The sequence below is a fragment of the Ochotona princeps genome, chromosome 16 (genome assembly GCF_030435755.1).
Source record: "Ochotona princeps isolate mOchPri1 chromosome 16, mOchPri1.hap1, whole genome shotgun sequence".
NCBI lineage: Eukaryota > Metazoa > Chordata > Mammalia > Lagomorpha > Ochotonidae > Ochotona > Ochotona princeps.
Window position 1 is genome coordinate 11,517,007 of NC_080847.1, and position 25,493 is coordinate 11,542,499.

Sequence of the window (25,493 nt, forward strand, 5' to 3'; positions counted from 1 at the left end):
CAAATGTTTTCAGGTAGTTCCAGTGAACTTTGATGCTCACTTTCAAGCATCATTTTATCCAGTGTCCAGCCCAGGGACATGGTATATTTAGGAGACTGTCTTTTGGTAACACAAATGCCAGGAGCCAATCGTCTGTCCAGATCCTCCTGTTCGTTGCGGCTCCTGGCGAGCTCCCGACAGCGCGTGTACATACTGCTCCTGTGTGCTGAGGGTTCCAGAGCAGAGGTGGAAACGTGTGTGTATGTACCCCTTGGTCTCCTGAGCAGCTTTTGGCAAGTCTCCAGCCCTTCATTTCTATCTAATTAATGGCATTCCTGGCCTATGGGGATCATATAGCACAGAATGTGTCTGCACTTTGCCCGTGAAAACCCTCCTTGTTCTCCACCTGCCAAAAAAAAAAAAAAAAGAAAAAAAAAGAAAAAAAGAAACCCTCTACTTCTCATTCTTTTGCTGTCATTTTGAATGTAATTGTTCTCCCTTTTTCCTTTTCTTCTTCCCCCCTCTTTGCCTCCCCTTCTTTCTTACCTTCTTTTTCTAGCACTGTATCCCTGCCCTATCTTTGAAGCCCATAAAGTGATATTATCACCAAAACTGATTCTAGACATTTTCGTGGAGCTCAAAAATAGTATATTTCGACAGTGCAGTCATCGTCACCATTCCTTGGAGAAGACCATGACCATTCCCGCTGCTCGGTTTTGAGCTGTTTGCCTAGCTGAGAATGGTTTTCCTCTTTCATTCTTCACAAGGAGTGTCAAACCTCACCTCTGACTCAATCTTCCTACTGAGGGCATTTTTTGCTGCTATAGGAGAATGCCTCAGCCTGTGACACTTAAAACAGTGGGACTTGATCCGGCTCCCCGTTTTGGAGGCTGGGGCATCTAAGATTGATGGGTTACATCTGGGGAATGCCTTCATGCTGTGTCCACCCACGGTGGAAGGCAGGAAGGTGTTGGAGACAGATATGTTGGATGCATCTTTTTACCGGGAAGCTGCTTCCAGGAAAGCTAACACGTTCCCGCACAGTGGTGCTCCTCTGCTCATGAGAGTGAAGCCCTCGTGGCCCAGTTACCTCTTCACGGACCTGCCTCTCATTATTTGCATTGGGTGCTAAATTTTCAGGGTGCTAATGCTGGAAGACACATTCAGACAATAGCTGTAACTCTTGACTGATCATCCCCGAAACACTTCAGTTGTTGTGTGCATTTGGCTGTGCCATTCATGTTATTGAACCCGGTACACAAGCGTGCAGGCTGTTTTCTCACTTGGGTTTTAAGTTTACTCAGTGGCCATGTCATGTGTATTGTTAATATCACCACTTCCCTCTCTCCACATCACAATCTTGATGGCCATGGTGTTAAAGTATCTGTTTCTTCTTCTTTTGGAGATAAAGGCATTTTAGTGTATTTTTGGATCTTCTGAGCTAAGTCAAATGCATCTGTATATTTTATAACCTTACAGACACTATGCTCGGCAAAACTTAGCTGTTGCAATAACAAGCGTGTTTATAGTAGTGGTTGCAGGTGAATGTGAATGCCTCCGTCCGTGCCGCATCTCACCTCAATTGCTAAGTGGCTTCAGAATGTCTCAGTCTCAGCATCCAAGATAAATCCACTGAACAGGCTTCAGATATAACAAACACCCTTTAAGAAAAATTTATCTTTTTTTCTTCCATTATATGCATTTGATTCATTTAATATTTCATTTATATCACTACCAGGACAAAGAATGAATGCTGGACATTTAGGGTTTTTTTAATGGCTTTAGTGGTTTAGTTAGAGGCTCTAATACTCGCTTTATCCCTCTGTCACCTTTCGAGCTAATGATAAATCATAAAAATACGTTAATACACGAAAAGAAGATCATTATATCCCTTCAAAAGAAAATATTTGTTAAAGATTTGAAAAAAAAATGGGGAGATTTAAATATAGTGATGTTAGTGCCTGTTGAGCTTTGGTATAAACCAGAGAAGATCATTAAAATTCTGAAGAAACAGGTCACCCAGCAGAGGAGCAAGCCTGCAGTGAGTCACTGCATCTTGCTATGCGTAAGTTGAAAAAGGAAGAAGACAGCGCTGGGCGCAGAGCTGTACCTGGACGTGCTCTGTTAAAGGAGGCGCTTGATTGCTCAGTAATTGCAGAGCCAGGCTCTTGGGGAGGCCTTTGTCATCCCTCCTTGGCTGACACTAGACGATAGTGTGGCTCCGTGATAAGAAACAGAGGACCAGTGTCTCCATGGTAACTGAGCTCTATATATTACACCTCATTACAAATGAGGAAGGATAGTACAAAATATATGTATGTATAGATATATTTAAAAAAACAGGGAGTTTGCATGGTTGTGTGTGTGTGTATTCTGTGTTCTATCTTGAAAGTGAATAAGAATGTGATTGCACTGAAAGGATAAGGTTGTTTGGTCTTTTCCACCCATTTGTACAGGTAAATATTTCATTTTTTTAGTTCCTCTGATGGTTTTATTCTGAACCCACCCAGCTGTAGCTTGAAAGATTAATGATGGGCGGCCAAAGAGCCTGAGACAAGGCAGTGAATGAATAGAAACCAGCACTGGAGAAGAAAGAGTTCTGCCTGGCCTTTGGGACAAATAAATAAGGATTTACTAAGTTGGCTAGTTTCATCCCCATAGCAGGAAACCTGGAACCCATTAGAGTGGAAACCTGGAGACTTCTATAATGTAATCATTCCTGAGCATTCCAACCTGGCACAGTCGGGTGACATGCAAGAAGAGAAAAGGGAAAATGGGCACTTTCCTTTCTAATGTTCTCTTTCACGTAACTAACACTACGGTGTCATTCCTCACATAAGACCATCAGACCTATGTGTAGATCTCTATAAGGCTGAATACATTTCCTGACCAGACTGTCGATGTCATGCCTTACCCAGAAAATGACCAAATTTAAAAAGTCAGCAAGTGAGTAAACTGTTAATACTAGAAATGTTGAAAGTGTTTACATCAAAGTGCAGAATGAAAGTATTTGGTCAAAGGACAAACGTTTTTCTTTTTCTCTTTTGGCTCCGATGTGTTGGTCCATCTGTTCTTACATAAATGACTTGAGGCACTTGAAGCAAGGCCGCGGCGCAGCCAGCAGCGACTTCTGTTCATCCCTTAGGCTCCTCTCCCCACCTGTGCCTTCCTCCACCACTCTTATTTTTTCTTTAGCAAGTATTTGGGTCATTTCTAGAAAGGACGTGAGTGTATTTTTAAAACAAAGCAGTTATTTTATATAATCTGAGTAAGATTATGTTCTGCCTTTCAGATCCTTCATTGCGATTTCCCGTTCATCTGCTTGCCTGTGAAAGCTCCCACGAAGAGTCGCCAAGGTCAGTGACAAAACTGTGGGGAGGTGGGACATAGTCGCACATCCAAGAAGAATGAAAACATATCCACACAGAAACTTTTCCGTAGTGTTCATAGCCAAAGAGTAAGAGAAAATCCAAATGTCTGTCTGTTTTGATATCGGAAGAAACAGGTGATATTTAAGGTGATGTGTCCTTGTAACAGCATTTAGTAATTAAAAAGAATGAAGTTTTGATGTGCGGTATAGCATGGATAAACCTTGAAAACATTTTGCTAAGTGAGAGAAGCTGATCATAGAACTGTTTATTGTATGATTCTTTTTATAGGAAATTTCAAGCATAGGAAAATCCCTGGCCTCAAAAAGTAGGGTATGGGGAGATGCGAGTGACTGCCAAAGGGTAGTGTCCTTGGGGATGATGAAAATGTTCTAAAATTGATGTGATGGTGATTATAAAACTGTGTATATGCTAAAAATGCCAATTTGAGCTATTTTGTGAAGATTGACCTTTTTACAGTCACATTTTTTTAAATTTAATTTTTAATGTTTATTACAAAGGTGAGGGGGTTGCATAGCCATGTAAGTTACTGAGAAGACTAGAGAGGGACTACGGTCAAGGGGAAGGTGGGTGAGAGAAAAGTTTCCACCTTCCTTCCTGTGGCTGCAGCAGGGGTGGGGATGTCTGTCACTCTTTGCTATGAGGCAACATCTGCACTGGGGGACGGAGACGGTCTCCTGATGTCACCTTAGGGACATCAGTTGGCAGGGAGAGAGAAGGGGTTAGGGTTAGAAAATGAGAATTTCCTGAGAGTGTTAAAGTGGTCTTGATTGTTCTGGGTCATTGACTTCCACGTACAGTAGTGAGAAATTACTTCTTTTTTTTTTCTTTAAATATTTATTTATTTTATTACAAAGTCAGGTTACAGAGAGGAGGAGAGACAGAGAGGAAGATCTTCCGTCCGATGATTCACTCCCCAAGTGAGCCACAACGGGCCGGTGCGTGCCGGTCCGAAGCCGGGAACCAGGAACCTCCTCCAGGTCTCCCACGCGGGTGCAGTGTCCCAATGCATTGGGCCGTCCTCGACTGCTTTCCCAGGCCACAAGCAGGGAGCTGGATGGGAAGTGGAGCTGTCGGGATTAGAACCAGCGCCCATATGGGATCCCGGTGCTTTCAAGGCGAGGACTTTAGCCGCTAGGCCACGCCGCCGGGCTCGAGAAATTACTTCTAAGGCCTGTTGGCTGTCCATGTCTTCTTCAGTGTGTCATCAGACTAAGTGTTTGCTATGGAATCTGACCTGAAGTGTAATTCAACCTGGTTTTGTTACCACCCTTTCATGAGGTACTTAAGGTGTTCTACTGGATTTGAGGAGCAGGCTGTCTTGTCTTTTGTATACATCTGGGTATGTATTATACCCTTGCTTGGGAATCGGCATGGAGATGGCCTGGTCTTGCAATGTGTGCTTTAAGTCTGCATCACATGTCTGTTTGATGTTACCTGAGGTTGGGTATCAGGTGCAGTGGTCTAGCTGGGAAGACTGCGAAGAATCCCCACCAGTCTAGTCATCACACCCAGTTCTTGTGTGTGCCGATGGGCAGTTGCTTGGCCTGCCCCCCGACCTAGCTCTTGCAGGTGCCAGTGCCAGTGGATGCTATTTGGGATGCTGTGGCCTAGTTTGGGAGACCCGTAGAAACCCCTGCCAGGCTTGCCCCAAGACCCAGCTCTTGCATGTGCCAGTGGGTACTGTGGTGAACTTTTTTCTTTTGTTTTTTGTTTCTCCCTTCCTCCCTTCCTTCCTCCTTTTCTTTCTCCCTCCTTTCCTTGTGCTAATTAGGGCCTGGCACAATGGCTCAATGCCTAAATCCTCTCCTTGCAAACACCAGGATCTCTTAAGATCCAGTCTGTGTCCTGTTTGCTCTACTTCCTATCCTACTTGCTGCTTATGACCTGGGAAAGCTTTAGAGGATGGCCCAAAGCCGTGGTACCCTGAAGCTGCATGGAAGACCTGGACAAAGCTCCTGGCTTTGGATCGACTCAGCTCTGGCCACTGTGGCCATCTGGGGAGTGAACCAGCAGATGGTTTCCAATTAAAGAAAAAAAATTTTTTTTAATATCTATTCATTTGAAAGGCAGAGTTACAGAGAGAGGGAGAGACAGACAGAACTTCTGTCTTCTGGTTCACACCCCAAATGACCACAGCAGCTATGACTAGGCCAGACTTAAAGCCGGGAATCTGAAACTTTATCAGCATTTTCCATATAGGCAACAGGGTCGCAAACAATTTCATCATCATCAGTTACATTCCCAGGCATGTTAGCAGGGAGCTGCATTGGAAGTGGAACAGCCAAGACTCGAACTGATGCTCAAATGGGATGCTGGTGGCAGCTCAGCCCTCAGTGCCTTGACCCTGGAGCTGAACTGCACATTTTAAATAGATGTACTGATGATATGGGAATTTTACCTCACTGCTATTATAAAAATAGGAACCTAGGTGTGAGGAAGTTGGGGATTTGTAATAAGGATGACCTTCAGTCCAAATTGCCCAGAATTGTTCGTTTCTACCAGATGAGCCAAGAATTATTAGTAATCCTCCTTTGATTTTCAAAAATACTCTGGATGATAAAGTATAGACTCATCATATACATAAGCATAAATAGTATGATCTTATTCATCAAATTTGAGCATCAGAATATCATTTGGAGATCCCTTAAAGAAACATGTGTCTCTCCCAAGGATACGAGTTACGTAGGTCAAAGGTAAAGACCGGTATTTTATATTTTTAACAATTACCCTGTTTATTCATATGATCTTTATCAATCACTGTTCTATTTTTTTCATTAGCAAAAGTTTGCAGATTGTGTTTTGAGTCAGAATTCATGGGAGGTATCCGAAGACTGTTAGAGGAAATTGCTCAGTGTGGAAGGCTGCAAACCAATTCTGTGATGGGCATAAAGAGAACAGTGACAGTTTGAAGAAGTAGCCTCATCTTTTCCTTTCGTGAGATCAATAAGCCTACTTAATTTCTGTTATTCAGAAGTGAGTGAGGACTAGCATGTCGTAGTCCAGCTGGAAGTTTCTTCACCGTGGCTAGAGATGGAAGTGGAGGGTTTTGGGGATTTTCCTAATTACTGCTCTCCTACTCCAGCCCTGATATACAGTGCTTTCACTCAGGCTTTCCTGGCCAGTTCTGTCCTATAGTCCCTGATTCAGAATATGATTTATTGTGAACAGTTACACCCAGGTTTGGAGACAGTCATCGGGATCCTTGGGTTAACTGACACGACAGTTGCTAGACCAGCTGCCCACCTAAAACTACTCCTGACTCTCACTCCGTATTTCAGTTCTAAGCTTTTACTAAGGTTCAATAAACCTCAACAGTCAACCTAGCGCTAATGCTATGGTAGGTCTGTCATTTTAAATTAATGTAATGTAAACTACACAGAACCAGAGGAAATCATAAGGTTCATTTTTAATGTGTTTGTAGAAGACCTGGGTGGTGGTGGGAAAGCCAGGGAACGGTAATGAACAAAGCCCTTTCACAACAGATTGGCTTTCTTTCCTTGTTTCATCCTTTCTTCCTTTTTCTTTCTTTTCTGTCGTTATGACTTCAGGTGAGCTTGTGGCCTGACGTGTGTACCTTTGGATAGACCTGTAGTGAGCGTTCTGCAGTGGTTTCCACTTGACGCTCCATCTGCAGCTGTTCCAGAGTTCTGGTGGCTGCGTGCTGACCAGGGTTCGTCAGTGCAGTGGTTCCTTACTGCAATTTTAGTTTGTATTGTCTTAATGGCAAATACTATCCAGGATCTTGACATAGGCTTATTATATTCTATTATACCATAATATATAGTATACTTACTTCAAGTTCTTGCTTATGTTTTAAAAATGAAGTTTTTGAGTTTTTTAAAAACATAAAAATACATATTCTAGGATATGAATCTTTTATTAGATACATGAAATGCATCATCTTTTTTCACTTTGGCTTACTGTTCAACTGTCTTATTGGTGCCTTTTGATAAAGACATGTTCTTTTTGAATAATATCAAAATGATCTTCTCTTTTTACTGAGATTTATTTGAAAGGCTGTGTGTGTGTGTGTGTGTGTGTGTGTGTGTGGCGGGGAGGGTCTTCTATGTGCTGGCTCATTCCCCAAATGCCCTGAGCAATCAAGGGCTAGCCAAGGACAGACCCAGGAGCCAGAAATCCCTGCATGTGTCCCACGCAGGTAGTAGGAGCCCAGGTGCACTGTGATCTGCCTCCTCCCAGGAGTGTTCGGAACAGGCCGTGCAGGGAGTAGAGGTGATGTTCTGCCAGGCACTTGGTTTTGGCTTAACCCGCTGCACTATGGTGCCCGCCCCTCAGCCTTAATTGTAATCTAAGCAAGTTTATTTTCTGTTTCATATTTAACGCTTTGTATGTTCTATCAGAAAACTTTTGTAATACCTCATAGTGTTCTCTTATGGGTTAGCAGCTTCATCTTAAGGCTTAAATTGGTAATATAGGCTCGGCATGATAGCCTAATGACTCACCTTGTATGTGCTGGGATTCTATATGGACACTGGTTCTAATCCTGGTCGTCCCAAAGCTTTGGGACCCTGTACCCATGTGGGAGTCCTGGAAGAGGCTCCTGGCTCCTGGCTTCAGATTGACTCAGCTGCAGCCATTGCAATCACTTGAGGAATGAATCAGTGGACAGAAGATCTTCCACTCTGTCTCTCCTCCTCTCTGTATTTCTTCCTTATCAACAAAAATAAATAATTTTTTTTAAAAAATCAGTAGTTTATTGGGAATTTATTTTAGTGACACATGAGAGATAGGGAGCCAATTACATTTATTTTCTAAATGTTCTTCCACTTGTCCAAAAATATTTCTTAACTGATTGATATTTGAGATGCTACTATTGGGAGATTTTTAATCACAGTGATTATGTATTTATGATAGAAAGTACTCAACATTGTTCAGTAAAAGATTAAGGGCCAAAACATATATTCCAAAAAAGATAAATATCTCTATAGAGCAGGCGTACAATACACCAGCATAACTGTGAGTAGAACTGAAGCCATTAGCCATCTGTGTTGTATGTTTACAAAATGTTTGCTAGGAGCTTAGCTGCATTGCAGCAGGTGCGTCAAGCACTCCATCGGAGCAAGGAGAGTGTATCCCGTGGGAAGTAAAGGCTTTTGTCACGGAGAATAAAGGGGGACTGACGTTAAGACACTCCAGGGGACCTTTGAAGGAACATACACCTTTATAGCTGGGATAGAGCTGAGCTGCCTTTGCAATTGTGATGGCACCAACAGCGTCCTTGGTATCAGCTGGGACAGGAACCTTAGCCTGCAATGACTACAGCTCATATTCTATGGAATTGGACTTCGGGTGACAGTTAACATGTAGCTGCCTTGTACTGTGTTGGATACTGGGGGAAAAGGAGGAAAAAAAGAAGTCTTCCGAACTGGCCAAACTTCCTCCCTGATGACTCAGGTGTTCCCTGGGCTCATGAGCAGCAGCGCTGGTTGTGGCCCTGAGGGACGGAACAACAGCCCTGTATTCGCATGAGACATCACTTTCTGTAAGAGTAACATCTGCTGCCCCTTGCAAGATGAAAAGAGCCCCGTGTCATCAGTTTTCCATCTCCTGGCTGGTTGCCGCACCGGAGGCTCGGCATAGGTGTGTGCTGCTGGAAGTTGGACACTCAGACACTTACGTCCTGGGTAATGAGATTCCCTGCTGCTCAGCCCGTGTGTAGCCTCCATCTGTGCCACTCTGGTCACTTCATTTAGAGGCCGTCACGCTGGGTGGGAAGTGACAAAAACTGACGAATACTAACTCGCCAAGTCATTTCGTTTCCTTGATTGGTCATTACCCCTTCTGAGATAGATGCGTCCTGGTGAGCATGAATGTGATGTGAGGATGCGCCCACCTCCTGCGGGGTCTCCTTGGCCTCTTCACGTGTCTCTCCTGCAGAACTCCTTGACTCCCTAGCTTTCAGTTTTCTGAGTCCTTGACCAGTAGACCAGGACATTTGTTACTGTCTGTGAATCCACAAGTATCCAGGTACTCCCAGTGTGGAATCCAGGCATTCCTAGTAGTGGCTTAACCCACTGTGCCATGAGAGTGCTTCAGAATGTTTGTGAAGGGTCCTGTGTTTCAGTGCAGTGGGTTAAGCTGCAGGCTGTAATGACAGCATCCCAAATCAGAGGTCAAGTTCAAATTTATTTTTATTTGAGTTGTAGAGAAGGGGCCGGGGGGTGGTGTGCAGGGAGAAAGATCACATGATCAATCTTCCATCTATTGGTTCACTTCCAAAATGGCCACAATGACCAGAGCTAGTCCAGTTGGAAACCAGATACCAGGAACCTCCTGTGGCCCTTCTGACGTGGGTACAGGGATGAAAGCATGAGTCATCCTTTGCTTCTTTCCCAGACCACCAACAGGGAGCTGGATTGGAAGTGGAGCAGTTGGCACCTGAACTGATACCCATTTGGGATGCTGGCACTACAGGCAGAGGCTTGATGCACTATGCCACGGTGCTGCCCGCTGCTTACACACTAGACATGTGTCCTCTGATCCTGCTCATGATTGTCCTGTATGCTATAGTTTTGTCTTACAAGAGTTTGCTTGTGAGCTGACTTAAGTTTATGATTTACTGAATGTAGCAGTTTGGACACAGGGTAACTAGGTATTTCATGGTCAGGTCCCACTACTGTGTCAGAAGGGTGTTTTTGTTTTGTTTTAAGTCACATGTTGTTACATTACAGCTGTTGTGGCCTTGCTGCGGAACTCCCGGCTTTACATATAATGTGTTAGAGCTTGCTGTAAACACACCGTACCTTTTATCACAGCTGATACAGTGGGAGGACTGCTGGTTTAATGGCTCAGGTTACTGGGCCACATGTACCACAGCCTGTACCTTCTGAAGAGATTCCCCCCCAGCACTGTGAGCTTCTACATGACCTGATATGCTGATCCGCTCAGTCTTGCTGGCTATGGAATGTGTACCTTTGAGAACCTGAAGAAGCCTAGCACGCCTGAAAAAAAGTATGTCCTCTCCTCTTGCGAGTCAGTACCTTATTTTTCTTCTCCCTATTTCGTCAGCTCTTCCTGCTGTAACAGTGCTAAATGATAATGGTAAAAAATGAACTATAGAGAACTTCTTGCTTAGTGCCTTTGGAGGGAAAGGGTAACTCTTTGAACACTAAACCTTTTGCCTGTGGTGATCATATATTTAGGATTTCTTTTAAAGGTAAATTTTTTATGATTTACATTTGCTAGCAATACATCCATGTCAATAATTTTTCAAATGTATAGAGTTAATTATTATTGAGTTTATATTTTCTTTGAGTCTGTTCATTCCCCTTTCTAACTTTTTTGTTTTCTAATATTTCAGTCCCTTTTTTTATTTGGCTGAATTGTTCTTGGTGCCTTCCAGTTTCTTGAATTGTAAATTTAAGCTTTTATTCCCATGTAAGTAGATTTTAATTAACATAAATATTTAAGGTTGCGTGTTTTCCTCTGGGCACTGAGTTTGTCCTACAGGTTCTGATATTTGCTTTTCTGTTGTCATTTTCTTTTCAGACTCTTTGGTTTTGATTTCCTTTTGTCCCAACAGTTGTTACAGTTGTAAAAATATTTCCTGGGATTTTTCCTGATTTCAGTCACAATTTTATATATGTTGATCCTACTTGGAATTTATTGATTTTTGAAGGTTAATATTAAATTAATTTTTGGGACTATCCCAGGACTCTTAAAAAACGATATATTATGATTTCATGTATGTAGTATACATGTATGTGTAAATATGTGAGTTAGATATATATTGAACCGGGACCTCGTGGCGCAACGGTAGCGCGTCTGACTCCAGATATATATTGAAAGTACAGCATTATTAAGTCTTCATTGTGGGCATATCAATTCTATTGTTATATGACAAATTACTCCCAAATATAGCAACACTTATTATTTTTGTCCTGTTTTTGAATTGGCAATCTAGGCTTGATTTAGTTACATCGTTTTGGATAGCATCTGTCCTAAGGTGTGGTTAAATGTAAGCCAGCATTGCAGACCTGTCAAGGCTCAAGCTAAGGAGAGTCTGATCTCAAGCCTTGTCACCCTGAGTGTTGATAGGCCTGAGGTCCTTGCTGGCCCTTCTCCGAGGGACACATTCCCCTCCGAGGTTCCATTCCGTGTGGGTCTTTCCACAGGTCAGCCTACATGTGACAGTTGGCATCCCTTAGAATAAGTGAGGGAAAGAGCAGGGGAGTGGCCTTGTCGCTTCTGCCATAATCTTTGGATTAGAGGAGAATCTGCGTTTATGGCCATATGTGACTGTGTGTGGTCCCAGCTGATCTCAGCAGCTGAGCAGGGTCAGGCCTGGTTAGTACTTGCATGGGAGCGCAAACACCCCCTGCAGGGGAGAGGGTTGCACAAGGACATACATAAAAGACTCAAGGTTTACTGGGGACTGGTTTAGAGGCAGTCTACTCTAGTCTTTCTTCTGCTACAGCAATTCATGTCCCTCCTATAAAAAAACACGGATCCTTCTAGCCAGTAGCTCAAAATCTCATCCAGCTGTAACATCAGCTTGAAGTTTAGATTCTTCTCACCTAAATCATGTCCAGATGTAGCCACAGCTACTCAGGTATGGAATACTGATATGTATTTCCTTAAGCAGATTTCCTTAAATTCAGTGTCTGCTGTTCTGGGATCAACATTGTGGCAGAACTCATGGAGCCTCCGCGTGCAATGGCAGCTTCCTATACAGGTGCTGATTTAAGCTCTAGCTTCTCCACTGTTGATCCAGGTGCCTTGGTAATACGCCTAGGAAAGGGGCAGACAGCATTCCTTTCTCCCAAGTGCTTGGGCCCTGTGCCCATGTGGGAGACCCAGAAGTTCCTGGCTTTTGCCAGGCCCAGTCCTGGCTGTGGTGGGCACTTGGAGATCACCTAGCAGATGAGAGCTTTCTCTATATGTATTTCTCTCTCTCTCTCTCTCTCTCTCTCTCTCTCACTGTAACGCTGTATTTCAAATAAATAAAATACACTTTAATAAAATTCTATAGTTCCCCTCAGTCTCCCTACCCATTCCGAAAGATGATAGTGACACAGGAGTAGGATAATTGTTTTAGACACTTTTTAAATTTGTTTATAAAGAAAGAAAACAAGAAACAGAGGAGCCACTAATTCATTCCAATTCTAAAGACAAGTAGTTGCAGTGTTGGCATGTCCTCCATTAGGAAGACCCAGCTCAAAGAATTGTAAAACCTAATGTACTTGTAAGACCCCATGATACTTGGAAATGGGGAGGGAGAGCAGAGACATCTTACATCACCCTAGAAGGTGTGAGGAAGACGGGAAATATAACCTATCAGGATCATAACTGGTAACTCATAGACAAGAGACTCGAATTAGCATTAGACAATAGCAAAACTACAAAGGCAAATGGGGGAATCAGGAGTAATCCTAACAACCTCTTAACAGGAGGTCATGCGCATAGAGCAGGGAGGGGTCCCCAGAGTGGAGCAGGCGGACAGGAGGAGGCTTTTATCCCAAACCTGAAGACTCCCAGATCCTCACCAAGGACTATCAGTATGAGCATCGAGGACTACATCCCTATTGCCAAGGAGACCACGGGGAAATGGAGTGCCTTCGGAGGCCAAGAACTCTGAGGTCACCCACACCCAATTGGATCTACCACATGGGATGGAAGAAGCCCAAATCCTCCCTTGCGGGATCCAAGGATATTGGAACAACAACCAGGATCCCTGAGCGGTCCGCAGAAACAGAAGAACAGTAAACTTCCTTCAGGACTAGGGAGAGGAGCTTTCTCTGGTCCTTGTCTGCTTCCAATTTTGGGTCCCCACTCCCTCTCGTAATAACCATCAGGAGCGCTCCAGAAGCCCCTCATAACAAACAAACAAACAAACAAAACTAGAATAGACAGACAGAGAACAACAAGGAAAGCTTAGAAACAGACAGGAAACGGTCAGCAGGGATGCACTTATAACTCACTGGGTGGGGCACAAAGATTAGTTACTCCTCACTGGGGTATGGAAGATTTCTCTGCACACCCCTCCTAAACATGCTCACCTAAACTGTTGACATATATCCTGTTAGAATTATAGAGTTAGACCACCTGAAAAACAGCCAGGTTCAGCGAAAACATGCTTCAATGCTATAAATGCTATAAACTGCTAAAGACTAAAATTAAAATAGACAGGAGACAGCTGAATAGCAATCTAAGCCATTTTAAGGTGTATAGAACACGGTTGAATATAAACCAAAATTGAAATGTCTATGAAGAAGTCACAGGTTGTGGTTGAGAACCTGCATTTTCCTATTAATATATTGGTTAATCAATACCATGTCAATTAATGTCACAATGTTGTAAATGGTTGGAAATATTATGTTGGGGCTTTTAATTGATTGGGATGATACTCTGCCGGCTCTACCTTCAGACCAGAGATGGTCTCACCAAGAAACCATTGAATTTACCAGGACAATAAGATGCTGGACTTTATGCTTGGTAAATACCTCCAGTGAAAGAATGTCAACTGAATTTGAACTATGGAAATGCAACAAGGTGGAGCAATCCGCCGTGTGGGGAGGGGCGGGGGGAATCCCAGTGCATAAAAAATGTATCACATAATGCAATGTAATTAATTAAAAAAGATGAAATGCAAAAAAAATTTTAGAAAAAAAAAAAAAAAAAGGAAGAGCCAGCAGTGACTGTCTGTGGCCTTTACACTCTGCCCTCTCGGCTCATGATTTCACCCTCGCCATCATCCTTTGTTTTTTGTGGTTTTTTTTAAGATTTATTTATTTTATTACAAAGTAAGATATACAGAGAGGAGGAAAGACAGAGAGGAAGATCTTCCGTCCGATGAGTCACTCCCCAAGTGAGCCGCAACGGGCCGGTGCTGCGCCGATCCGAAGCCGGGAACCTGGAACCTCTTCCGGGTCTCCCACGCAGGTGCAGGGTCCCAAAGCTTTGGGCCGTCCTCAGCTGCTTTCCCAGGCCACAAGCAGGGAGCTGGATGGGAAGTGGAGCTGCCAGGATTAGAACCGGCGCCCATACGGGATCCCGGGGCTTTCAAGGCGAGGACCTTAGCCACTAGGCCACGCTGCCAGGCCCCATCATCCTTTGTTTTTCAGCGAAGACAAAACATTATACAGCTACATTGCTTTGGCTTGCTTGTGCTATTCAGTAGAAGTTTAGGGTTCTGATGGTCTCTTCATTTTACATTCTGTTTTGTCTCTTTGAGTTCAAGCTGGTGGACTTGTTCCTGCTACAATTCTTAGAAAAATGTCTCAGAATTGGTGTGGATCTCGTTAGGGTTCACTCCATTGCACAAAGGTCGGGGCAGATGCTGCTGCTTGTTTGCTTGAGGCTCTGGGCTCTGAGTCTAGGTGACAAAGCTCTTGGACTTCCCAGAGACCCTACTGAGAGGTTCTGTGCAGCACACCTTGGATCTTTATGAAAGATGCTTTGTGCGCCTGAATAGCATTCTGAGGGTGTCACTTTAGTCTTTCCTTAGCTACCCTTTTAGTGACATCCTTGCAGCACCTTGACCTAAGTATTCTCCTGGCAGTTCTTAACAATTTGAATCTTGGGCCCGGCGGCGTGGCCTAGCGGCTAAAGTCCTTGCCTTGAAAGCCCCGGGATCCCATATGGGCGCCGGTTCTAATCCCGGCAGCTCCACTTCCCATCCAGCTCCCTGCTTGTGGCCTGGGAAAGCAGTTGAGGACGGCCCAATGCATTGGGACACTGCACCCGCGTGGGAGACCCGGAAGAGGTTCCAGGTTCCCGGCTTCGGATCGGCGCGCATCAGCCAGTTGCGGTTCACTTGGGGAGTGACTCATCGGACGGAAGATCTTCCTCTCTGTCTCTCCTCCTCTTTGTATATCTGGCTGTAATAAAATGAATAAATCTTTAAAAAAAAAAAAACAATTTGAATCTTTCTTAAAAGTCATTTCTTAGGGTTGGTAGCATCATTGAAATCGGGAAAGAATTCGCAAAACCGTCAAATCATTACTCATTTAAAAGTTTATTCTTCAAATTGTGGTAGAATATACTAATAATTATTACCTGAAACTATTTTTTTTTTAATTTCAAAAGTAGAGTTAGGGAGAAAGAGAGATAGATCTTCCATCCTCTGGTTCACTCTCCTAATGGCTGCAATGCCCAGGCCAAAGGCAGATACCCAGAGCTTCCTCTGGGTCTCCCATGTTGGTGTAGGGGCCCAAGTACTTGGGCCATCTTATACTCCTTAGCACAAGGCCAGATTATAAGTGGAATGGTTGGGTCTTGAACCAGCATCCATATGAGATGCAGATAAGTGGTGCCTTAACCTACTACTTTATAGTGCCAGCCTTCTCCTAGCCATTTTTAAGTGATTGTGTCATGATACTATGTGCATTCAAATGGTTGTGCAACCACACATTCATATCCACAGAACTTTTCATTTCAGAAAATTGAAAGTCTATACCTTCAAAACAGTAATTCCTCATTGCTTCTTGCTCCAGTTCTCAACATGGGAGCATTCTGCTTTCTATCTTCATGAACTTAACTACTATAAGTAAATAATTTAAGTGAAATAGTCCAACGTTTGTCTATTAGTGACTGATACACTTCGCCTAAATGAAGTCCTCATTGTGCCAACACTTGTTGCATGTGTATATTGCAATCTGCTCACATGTTCATCTGCGGATAGACACTTTAGCTTCTCCTACCTTTGGAGATTGTGAATGATGCTGCTGTGAAAATTGAGCATAAAAATCCCTCTTTGAGACCCCGCTTTCACATGGAGAATATGGCAATCCATCGGGGCCTGCAGAAGACATCTGGTACCAAAGCAGAGGAAGGAAGGCAAAACAAGTTGTAAAACTACCCCAGCCAAATGTCGACAACAAATATCTGGGCGAATGCAGACTCTAAGGTTGACTATGTCAGCCAATGGACCTTGGAAGGATTTCCTCTTCCTTGGATCAGCAAGATCAATAGCATTTCAGAGCTATTGAAACCATCTGAGTAGAACTCTCAGGGCATGCTCTACACCAGGGACCCTGGGATGACATCAAGTGGGCATTCCCCATCCCTGGGTACTGAGGCAGTTGGAAGGCTGGGTACAGCTTCTCCCCTTATCTCCACACTTCCCTCAAGTACAGGAGGAAGAAAAAGAAAATTTGCCAACACCAGTCTCACCCAATTTCTCCTAATCTTTGACCCTTCCCACCCTAATCAACTATGTAAACATCATCAAAAATAAAATTAAAAAAAAAAAAGACCCTGCTTTGATTTCTTTTGGCTACATACCCATAAGCCTATGGCAGCTCTGTGTTGACAGTGTTGAGGAACCACCATCGTGTTCTCCATAGCAACTTGTTTCACGTTCCCACCAAGAGTACACAGCTTCTGTTCTCTTCACATCCTCAGTGATGTTTACTTAAACAGTATCTCATTTGATTCTCATTTCCATTTCCCTTGTGACTAGTTGATTTGAGCATCTTTTCAAATGCTTGTAGGCCATATTATTGCTTTTTTTTTTTTTTTTGAGAAATGTTGATTCATGCCTTTTGCCCGTTGCTGAATTGGGTCATTTGTTTGTTGTGGTTGGTTGACTTTTAGAAGTACTCTGTGTATTGTTTGGATATATTAATCCTTTACCAGACATATGGCTTGCAAATTGTTTCTCATACTGGAAATTGCTTTGGTACTCTGTTGATAATATTTTTGGATGCATAATTTCCTAACATTAATTCTGCTTATTTTGTTTTTGTTTCTTGTGCTTTTAGTGTCATAGCCAAGAAATCATTACCTAGTAGAATGTCATGATGCTTTATGCTGTGTTTGTTATAATTGTGTTCAATTCCAGCTATTATGTTTCAGCATTGGATGCACTTTTGTGTTAGTTTTTGTACATAGTATTAGGTTATGATCCAACTTTATTCTTTTGCATGTGCAGTTTTATTGAAAACGCTGTCCTTTCCTCATTGCGTGATGCTGACACATTGTGGAAAATCCCATCACCGTGTGTGTGGATGGGAGGCCATAACAATGCAGTGAACTGGGTCACTGAAGGAGCAGAGATTTAGTTTTAGAAGTCTGACGTCAGGGTGGGGGTAGCCTGGGTTCTGGTGAGGGCTCCTCACCTGGCTTCCAGATAGCTCACATGCTTCCGTGCTCCTGTGGCAGAGAGTGAGCTAGTGAGCGGGCTAGTGATTGAGCGAGCTCTGGTGTCCTTTCTTCTGTACACAAAACATTTCCATTGAATTAGAGCACCACCCTATGACTAATTTCTTGCAGTTCCTTAAGGTTCCTCCTATGAGGTGCTGGGCTCCAAAGGGTGAATTTTAGGTAGGACACTGGCCTATAGCAACCGTATATGCAAGGGTTTGCCTTTGCTCTCTCTGTTCCGCTTAGTTTATCCTGATTCCTGTAGCACATTGTTGATTATTGTAGCTTTGAAATAAGAGACTGTGAATTCACCAATTTTGTCCTTTTTCTAAGTTGTTTCAGTTTTTAGGGTTCCTTGAGATAACACATGACTTTGAGGAAGGATTACTCTGCTAAAAAATTACTGGAGGTTTTTTTTTTTCTGGTTATATTTAAAAAACAGATTGATGAGTGAGATGGAGAAAAAGAGGGAGGGAGAGAGGGAGAGGAAGAGAAGAGAGACGAGACGAGATGAGACGAGACGAGACCTTCCATCTACCGGCCCAAAAGCCTCTATGGCCAAAGCTGATCCAGGTTGAAGTCAGGAGCCAAGAACTTGCTCTCAGTCTGCCACGTATGTGGCAGGGGCCCAGGTATTTGATCATCACCTGTGTTGTTGCCTTAGTAGGAAATTAAAGCAAAAGCAGAGTAGCCAGGACTCAAATAGGTGTCCAGTGTAGGATGTGACATCTCAAGGGACAGCTTGACCTGATGCATGTCAACATTTAGCCCTGTTGCTGGGATTTTGATTGGCATTTCATTGAAGTTGCAGTCTATACTTTTGGGTGGTATTGACATTTTAAACAATTTCAAGTTCTCCAACTTTTGCCTATGAGATAGCTTTCCATTTATTTATGTTTAATTTCTTCAAGCCATATTTTGCAATTTTCATTCAAACAATACACTTGCTTAGATGTTCTTTTGGATGCCATTGTAATGAAATGATCATCGTTACCAGGCTGTTTATTGTTGGCATATAGCAACAAGTAGCTTTTCAGTATTGATTTTTAAATCTGATGGTTTGATAAATTGATTCATCAGTTCTGATATTCTTTTGGAATCCTTAAGGTTTTCTATACATAAAATCTTCTGTTTACAGATAATCTTATTTCTTTGCAATATGCAGTCTTCTTAATATCATTTTCTTGCCTAATTGCTCTGGCTAGAACTTCTAGAGCTTTGGCTTGTTTCTGATCATAGAGAGAAAGCTTTTTCACCACTGAGAATGTTAGGATGAGTGGTTTGTATATGACTTTTATTTAGGTTTGAACAGTTTCTGTTTATTCTTAGTCTGCTTAATGTTTTCATAATGAAAACACATTGAATTTTGTCAGGTAATGATTTTCTGTATCAATTCATATATTTTTTCTCTTGATTTAGTTAATGTGGTATTGATTATATTAACCAATTTTCACATGTTGAAGTGTATTCACATTATAGGAGTAAATTCTAATATGGATGAGTAAACATCAGATTTCATGGGAACATTTTAGAGATGTTTATTTTAGTGCAACAAGATTTTGAAATCCACGCATAATTTCCTCATAATATGTATTTTCTATGCATTTTTTTGAACATTCCCTCATACATTTCATATACTTTCCATATGTTGCTACATTTTGTTTGGTAGTAGGTTGGCAATTTTTGTGTCAGTGTTCATGAGGGATATTATTCTATGGTGTTCTTGTATCTTTACCTTCACATTAGGCAATGAGGGTCTGCTAGAATTAATCAGGAAATTCTCTCTCCACTGTTTTGGAAAAGTTTGAAAATGACTCGTGTTGCCTCATCTTTAAATATTTGACAAGATAAAGCAGAAATGCCCCGCGATCTCGGGTTTTTTTCTTTGTCCAGAGATTTCTGATGATCAGTTTAATTGCCGTAGCAATTCTATTTCTATACCAGTTTTTTGAAACAATTTTCTTATTTTTACTTGAAACTCAGAATTACAGAGAAAGAGAGGAAGAGACAGAGAGGCAGAAAAAGGTCTTCCATCTGTTGGTTCACGCTCCAGATGGCCACCAGAGCCAGAGCTTGGCTGGTCTGAAGCCAGGAGCCAGGAGCTTCTTATAGGTCTCCCACATGGGTTCAGGGACCGAAGGATTTGGGCCGTCCTGAGCTGCTTTCCTCAGGCCATTGCAAGGAGTCGGGTCAGAACCGGAGCACCTGAGACATGAGCTGGTACCCGAATGGGATGCTGGCAGATGGTTAGCTTGCTATGTTATCTAAGACTGTCCAGTTCATCTAGTTACCCAGCTTTTTGATAAACAGTTGCTCATAGAACATGCTTAAAATCCTTTTGCTAAAGTCCTCACTTTCATTTCTGGTATTAGTAATTTGAGTTTTTTTTTTTTCTTTGCTTGGATGATGTCATGATTTGTCGGTTTGGTTAGTTTTTCGGAGAGTGTTGGTTTTGTTCATTTTCTCTATTTTTTCTCCCTTGTTTGTATCTAATGTAATATTTTGATGTTTCCTATTTGTCACTAGCTTGGAGTTTAACTTGTTCCTGTTCTACTTTTTTTTTTAATTTTAAACTTGGGCTCTTAGGCTTTTTAAAATTTATGTGTTTACAGATACAAATTTCCCTCTTTAATACTGCCTTTGCTGCAGTCTATAAATTTTAATATCTCATGTTTTCATCCACTTCAAGGTATTTTTGTTTTCCATCTTATTTTTTCTCTTTTCCATTTGTTATTTAAGCATGTGATGTTTAATTTCCACAAGTTTGTGAATTTTTTTTTCAAGTTTTCCTTCTGTTACTAATTTTTCACTTTATCCTCTTGCAGTCGGAGACGATGTTTGGGTTGAAGTCTGTTCACATTTATCAGGGTTTAATTGATACTCAAACATAATCTATGCTAAGGAATGTCCATGCACCCATGAGATAAAATGTGTGTTCTGCTTTAGAGGACATACAGTAGGGCTTGTTGGTTTACAGTGCGGATGCAGCTTCTCTGTTTCCTTAACTCGGTGTGTGTGGTTCAAACCCATTGGTAGTGGATGGTTGAGACCTGAAGTGGTTGGAGGACTGTCTATCCCTTCGATTTTGTTAGTCTTTGCCTTCCCACGTTTGGATGTTCTTTATTAGGTATGTGAATGCTTATAGTTAATGTATCTTCTTTATGAACTGAACCTTTTATTAATATATAAGTCCCTTTGTTTTTGCAATCTTTAAAAATCTCTTGATATTAGTGTAAATCCCCTCTCTCTGTTACTGTTTACATAGGTATGTTTTTATCCTTTCATCTTCAGCCCATTTGTATCTTTGGATCTAAGGTAAATCTCTTACAGACAACCTGTAGTTGTGTTGTTTTTAAAAATCCTGCCAAATCTCTTAACTGAAGAGCTTGATCCATCCATAGCTAAGCACCTAGACAGACATATTTTACTATGTTTTCTTTATGTGTCCCTCATTTCCTGCGTCACTGTCTTTTTTCTGTTTAGTTGGTCTTTTTGCACTGAAACATTTTAATTCCTTCTTCGTTTCCTTTTATGTATAATCTGTAAATATTTTCTTTTTGGTTAACGTGTATATTACATTTTGCATCGGAAAATTAAGGCCCTCTAATTTGAATTTAAACCAGCCTAATATCAGTAACTTGGAAAAACTACACTCTTGCACAGCTTTTTCTTTCCCGATCCACATTCTTTCATTAATGTAGCATTGTTACATTTTAGCATACATTACTATGTCCAAAAAACGTGAGTAAGACCTGCTTATCAGTCTCTTCAGTTTTGCAGAAAAAAGTGGAATGTCAGATCAAAGCTGTAATAACACCAGTCTTTGTAATTGCCTGGATTTGCCTGTACTGAGATGTTCATTTCTTCATGTGGCTTCCTCTTGCTTTCTTCCCCACCCCCACCTTACTGTGAAGGGCGGAATTCTAGAGACAAGGAGAGGTGTTTCATCCCCTGGTTGGTTCACTCAGATGATTTTGGTGGCCAGTACTGAGCCAAACTCAAACTAGGAATTAACAGGTTCTTGTAAGTTTTTCATGTGGGTGGTAGGACCTAACCACTTGGGCTGTCTTATGCTGCTTTCCCAGTAGCTAGAAGGGAGCTGGACTGGAAATACAGTAGCCAGGACACAAACTGGATACAGGCATTGCAGGCAGCAGCTTAAGCTGCTGGGCCACAAGACTGATGCCTACTTTCTAGTTACTTTCAATTTGAACTTGAGAGATTCTCTTCACCATTTCTCGAAGGGAAGATCTAGCAGTAATGAACTTGCTCAGCTTTTGTTTCTCTACAGAAACAAAAAAGTGAAAATTCCTGAAAGTGGAATTCATGACTTGCTAGACTTTCTCTCTGCGTGTTGGAGGTTGCCAGCTCCTGCCTTCTAGCCTCTGGAGAATCTACCAAGGGGTGTCCTGAGAAATACTTGCTGCCGAGAAGTTGCTTCTCTTACACTGCGCTGAGACTGACTGTGGGTTTTGGTGGTTTGATTGCAGTGCGTCCCTGTGTGAGTCTCTTCGCGTTCATCCTGTTGGAGGTAGTTGGGTCTTGGCTGTCTACCTCCATGTCTTTGTTTTAGCTCTTCCTACTTCAGGTAGGTTCTGTCCCTTTCTTTCCTTCTTGTGAGACTGTAGATGCTGAACTTCTTGATGCACTCCTTGGCCAAGTCTACTTTTCATCTGTATTTTCTATTTTTCAGTCTCAATAATTTAATTTAATTGTATCTCCAAATTTACCAATTCTTTATTTTGCCATCTCAACTCTATTTTTGGCTCTCTCTAGTGAACTTTTCATTTCAGTCATTGTGCTTTTCAGGCAAATTTTAAAAAGTGTTTTCTAACTCTGTTGGTTTTTCTACTTTGTTAATGCACTTAAAGGTTTTTTTTTTTCATGTTTTCCACTAGATTTATTGGGGACACATTTAGGACAGTTGTTTTGAAGTCTTTGGTAATTATAACATCTGTTCTTTTTCAAGAATTATTTGTTTACCTTTCTTTCTTTGAATGAGCTACAATTTCCTATTTAAGCTTTTTAATTATTAAACTGAAATGTGGATATTACAATGTGAAACAGTTTGAAGTTCAGATTCTTGCTCGTTCTCTGGGTTTGATTTTTCTTATTCTTTCATTTTTGTGTGGGGCCTAGGGTAGGGGTTGCCAGGCACAGTCGCCTGCCTGTGTGCCAGGATCAGCTTGAGGTGTAAATACAATGTCTTCTCATGCCTTTCATTTTCCTGAGCCTGCATCCTTTCTTTAGAATATGTGTGGCTCCTTTCTAGATTCCCTTGTATTTACAGTGTTACTTTTGAAATTTCCATTCCTTAAATATCTGGATCCTAAAATGGTAAAGATAAAAATGAGGGGGCAGGGGGAAGGTACCAGCTTTTAAAACTTCTCCTAGAAGTTGCTTCTCACAGGAGCCCCACCTTGGTGGTAGCAGTTGTAATGATGGCTTCTCCCTCTGTGCTCCACGGTGATCAGAAGATGCAGTCAGCCACCCGAGAGCAGGTCCTTGTAGGTGGAGGACGGTCCTTATTGCCCAAACTGTGAGCAAGCTGCTGCTCCAGTGCCCAGAAGGGGCCTGCCAGGGAACTAGAAAGGTGGGCAATGGGCAACCACTAGTGAGCCAAGAACTGAAACTGACCAAATCGTAATGTCCAAACCTTCTGCTGGAAGTTGCAAACCTTCCCCATAGACCCCAGTTTCCAAGCACGTATTTCGGGCAGATCGTGGTGGGACAGATGTTTTCTAGGGAGGGAAACCAATCCCTAGTGCTTCTTGATGTGCCGTACCCTCGGCTCTCCAGCTCTGATTGCTTTTTTGTTTAACTGTTATTCCTTCGAGTGACCTTCCTCCTCTCCCGTTTTACTTTACTCATATAGAGCCCGAGAAAAGTTAAGCAGCAATATAACTTCGGGGATTTCAGCTAGGTCACATAGGTCGTTCAGCCCTTATCCTGCTTGCCTGGTTACTGAAGGCAACTGTATTATTAAACTTCCCTCCACTACTTACGGAGGATCCCAATTCAACAACTTTCTTCATTTTCTTCTGCCTGGCAGCTTTCTCACAGTTGAGATTTCTCCTAAGTTTCTGTTCATAGCACCGTAAGCTTCCTCTGTTGTGCGCCTCAGAACCTTTCCAGCTGCTACCCACTGCTTGGTTGCAAAGCCAAGGCAGTAACTTATCTATTGGTACTAACATCTGTTGCTGTTCCATAGATTGTTCCAAAGCTTAGTGGCCTCCACAGAACACGTTCCCATCTCAGCTTCTGTGGACAGGGATCAAGTGCATCCAAGCTGGCCTCTCAGGCTCAGAATTTCTTTGAAAGCTGTAATCAAAATGTCAGCTGGGTCTACGGTCACCTTCACACTCACCTGGCTGTTGAAGGGCCTCTGGTCTTCATTGACTCTTGGCTAGAAACTTAAGCTTTCAGCGTGTGGACTTTTCCACAAAGCACCGATAATAGGCATTTCTCTAAAGTGAGGGAGGAAGAAGGCAAAAGAGAGCGAGCGAGCTAGCAGAATGGAAGCCACAGTCCTGTTGCAACCTAACTTTGGAAGTTAGTTATTTTCATTCTTTTGTTGTACTGTTGGGGTTAGATGAGTCCATCCTGTGTCTGAGGGCTGGTTTGAATCCTGACCTCTCTGCTTCTGGCCTGGTTCCCTGATGGTGTGGCTAGGAAGGCGGCAGATGAGGCCCTGGCTCCCTGGTAGCACTGGTGCCCGTGTCACTGGCACCCTGTGCTCCCAGCTCCTGGCTTCAGCAGGTCCCTGCCCCAGCTGTGGAGACCATCTGGGGAGTGACCTAGTGGACAGAATTCTTAACTCTCACACTCCTGTGTCTTTCCCCTCTGTCACTCTGCCTTGCAAGTAAACAAATCTTTTTAAAAAAGAAATCCATCGTTAGGTCCAGCCCGCCCTCGAGGGGTTGTGTTCATACAGAGCTGTGAATGTCAGGAAACAGGAATTATTGAGAGCTCTTTTAGAGGATGTTTGTCACGGTGGGTGTTTTGTTTGTAATGTAAAAGTCCACCTTTTATTTGGAACTAACCCTTTCTGTCTGTTGGGTGCCTGTTTCCAGAAACCCTTACCAGTCAGGTGTTCTAGCAAACAGGATGTATCAAGTGTTTGTTTAAAATGAAGTTGAGATTGTTTCCTGTATTTGAAAGTCATTCATAATTCCCTCCATATCTTTTGCATACTCTACTCTTGAGCTTCTGCTTTTAGAGGTTTTTTCTTTATTACGTCTGGAAGTTAACCACTTGTCTGTCATGTGCGGCTGATTCTTCTCTCACTTTGTCATTTATATTTTGGTTCTGTGCATATTTGTGTCACCATGTTTTTTTTTTCATGTAGTCAAACAGATGAAGCATTGCTTTTGCAGAGAAGTCATATTTTTAAAAACAAAATCTATTCATGTATTTCCTGCTAATTTATCTTTGGTCTGTCGCTGTTGCTTTCACAGGACAAATTTGAATATCATTATCCTGGCATGTAAGGTTTTTTTGGTATCTCCTTGCTATCTGGCTCTCTTCCTTCGGCCAGCTGTGGAAGCTCTTGACTAATGTCTTCCTGAACTCTCCCCATTCCTCAACACGTCACATCCATGCACATGCGTGCTCCTTACCAGTGCCTCCACTTGTCTGTCGGAAGAAACATACAAACAAGGCCTATATTGAAAGTGCTTTCATAGGCTCAGAGCCTGGTACAGACCTGACCTGCCTGGCTTGTTGAAGGAGTGAGTGAGACAATCAGGAAAAGGTAAATAAAGAAGGAAACAGAACCTTCACATTGTTGTTACCTGTTCTTTTCTATTATTTCCCCCTCTTTTCAAGAAAACTGTGTAACTGAGCTAGTCTTTTTTGTAACAATTGCACAATTTCATAACCTCATTATTATCTGAGACCCCCCAAAAATGCTAAGTAGATTTCTGTGGCAGGCAAACAAAACCAGCAGGTGAAAAATCATGTCCACTCTTTTGGGTACGTACATGTGCCTAAATGGTTAGATTCTGTGCAAAAGAA

The 25,493-nt window shown here is 42.3% G+C and overlaps 1 long non-coding RNA gene across 2 annotated transcripts in view; it reads left to right on the forward strand.

Moving 5' to 3' along the window:
• The window catches only part of LOC131482291 (uncharacterized), a 109,917-nt gene that overhangs the window by 58,792 nt on the left and 25,632 nt on the right, over nt 1-25,493 (forward strand). For both annotated transcript variants that reach the window (XR_009246866.1, XR_009246867.1), the window contains exon 3: nt 3,272-3,335. This is a non-coding gene — a long non-coding RNA (uncharacterized LOC131482291). The remainder of the gene's footprint in view (nt 1-3,271; nt 3,336-25,493) is intronic.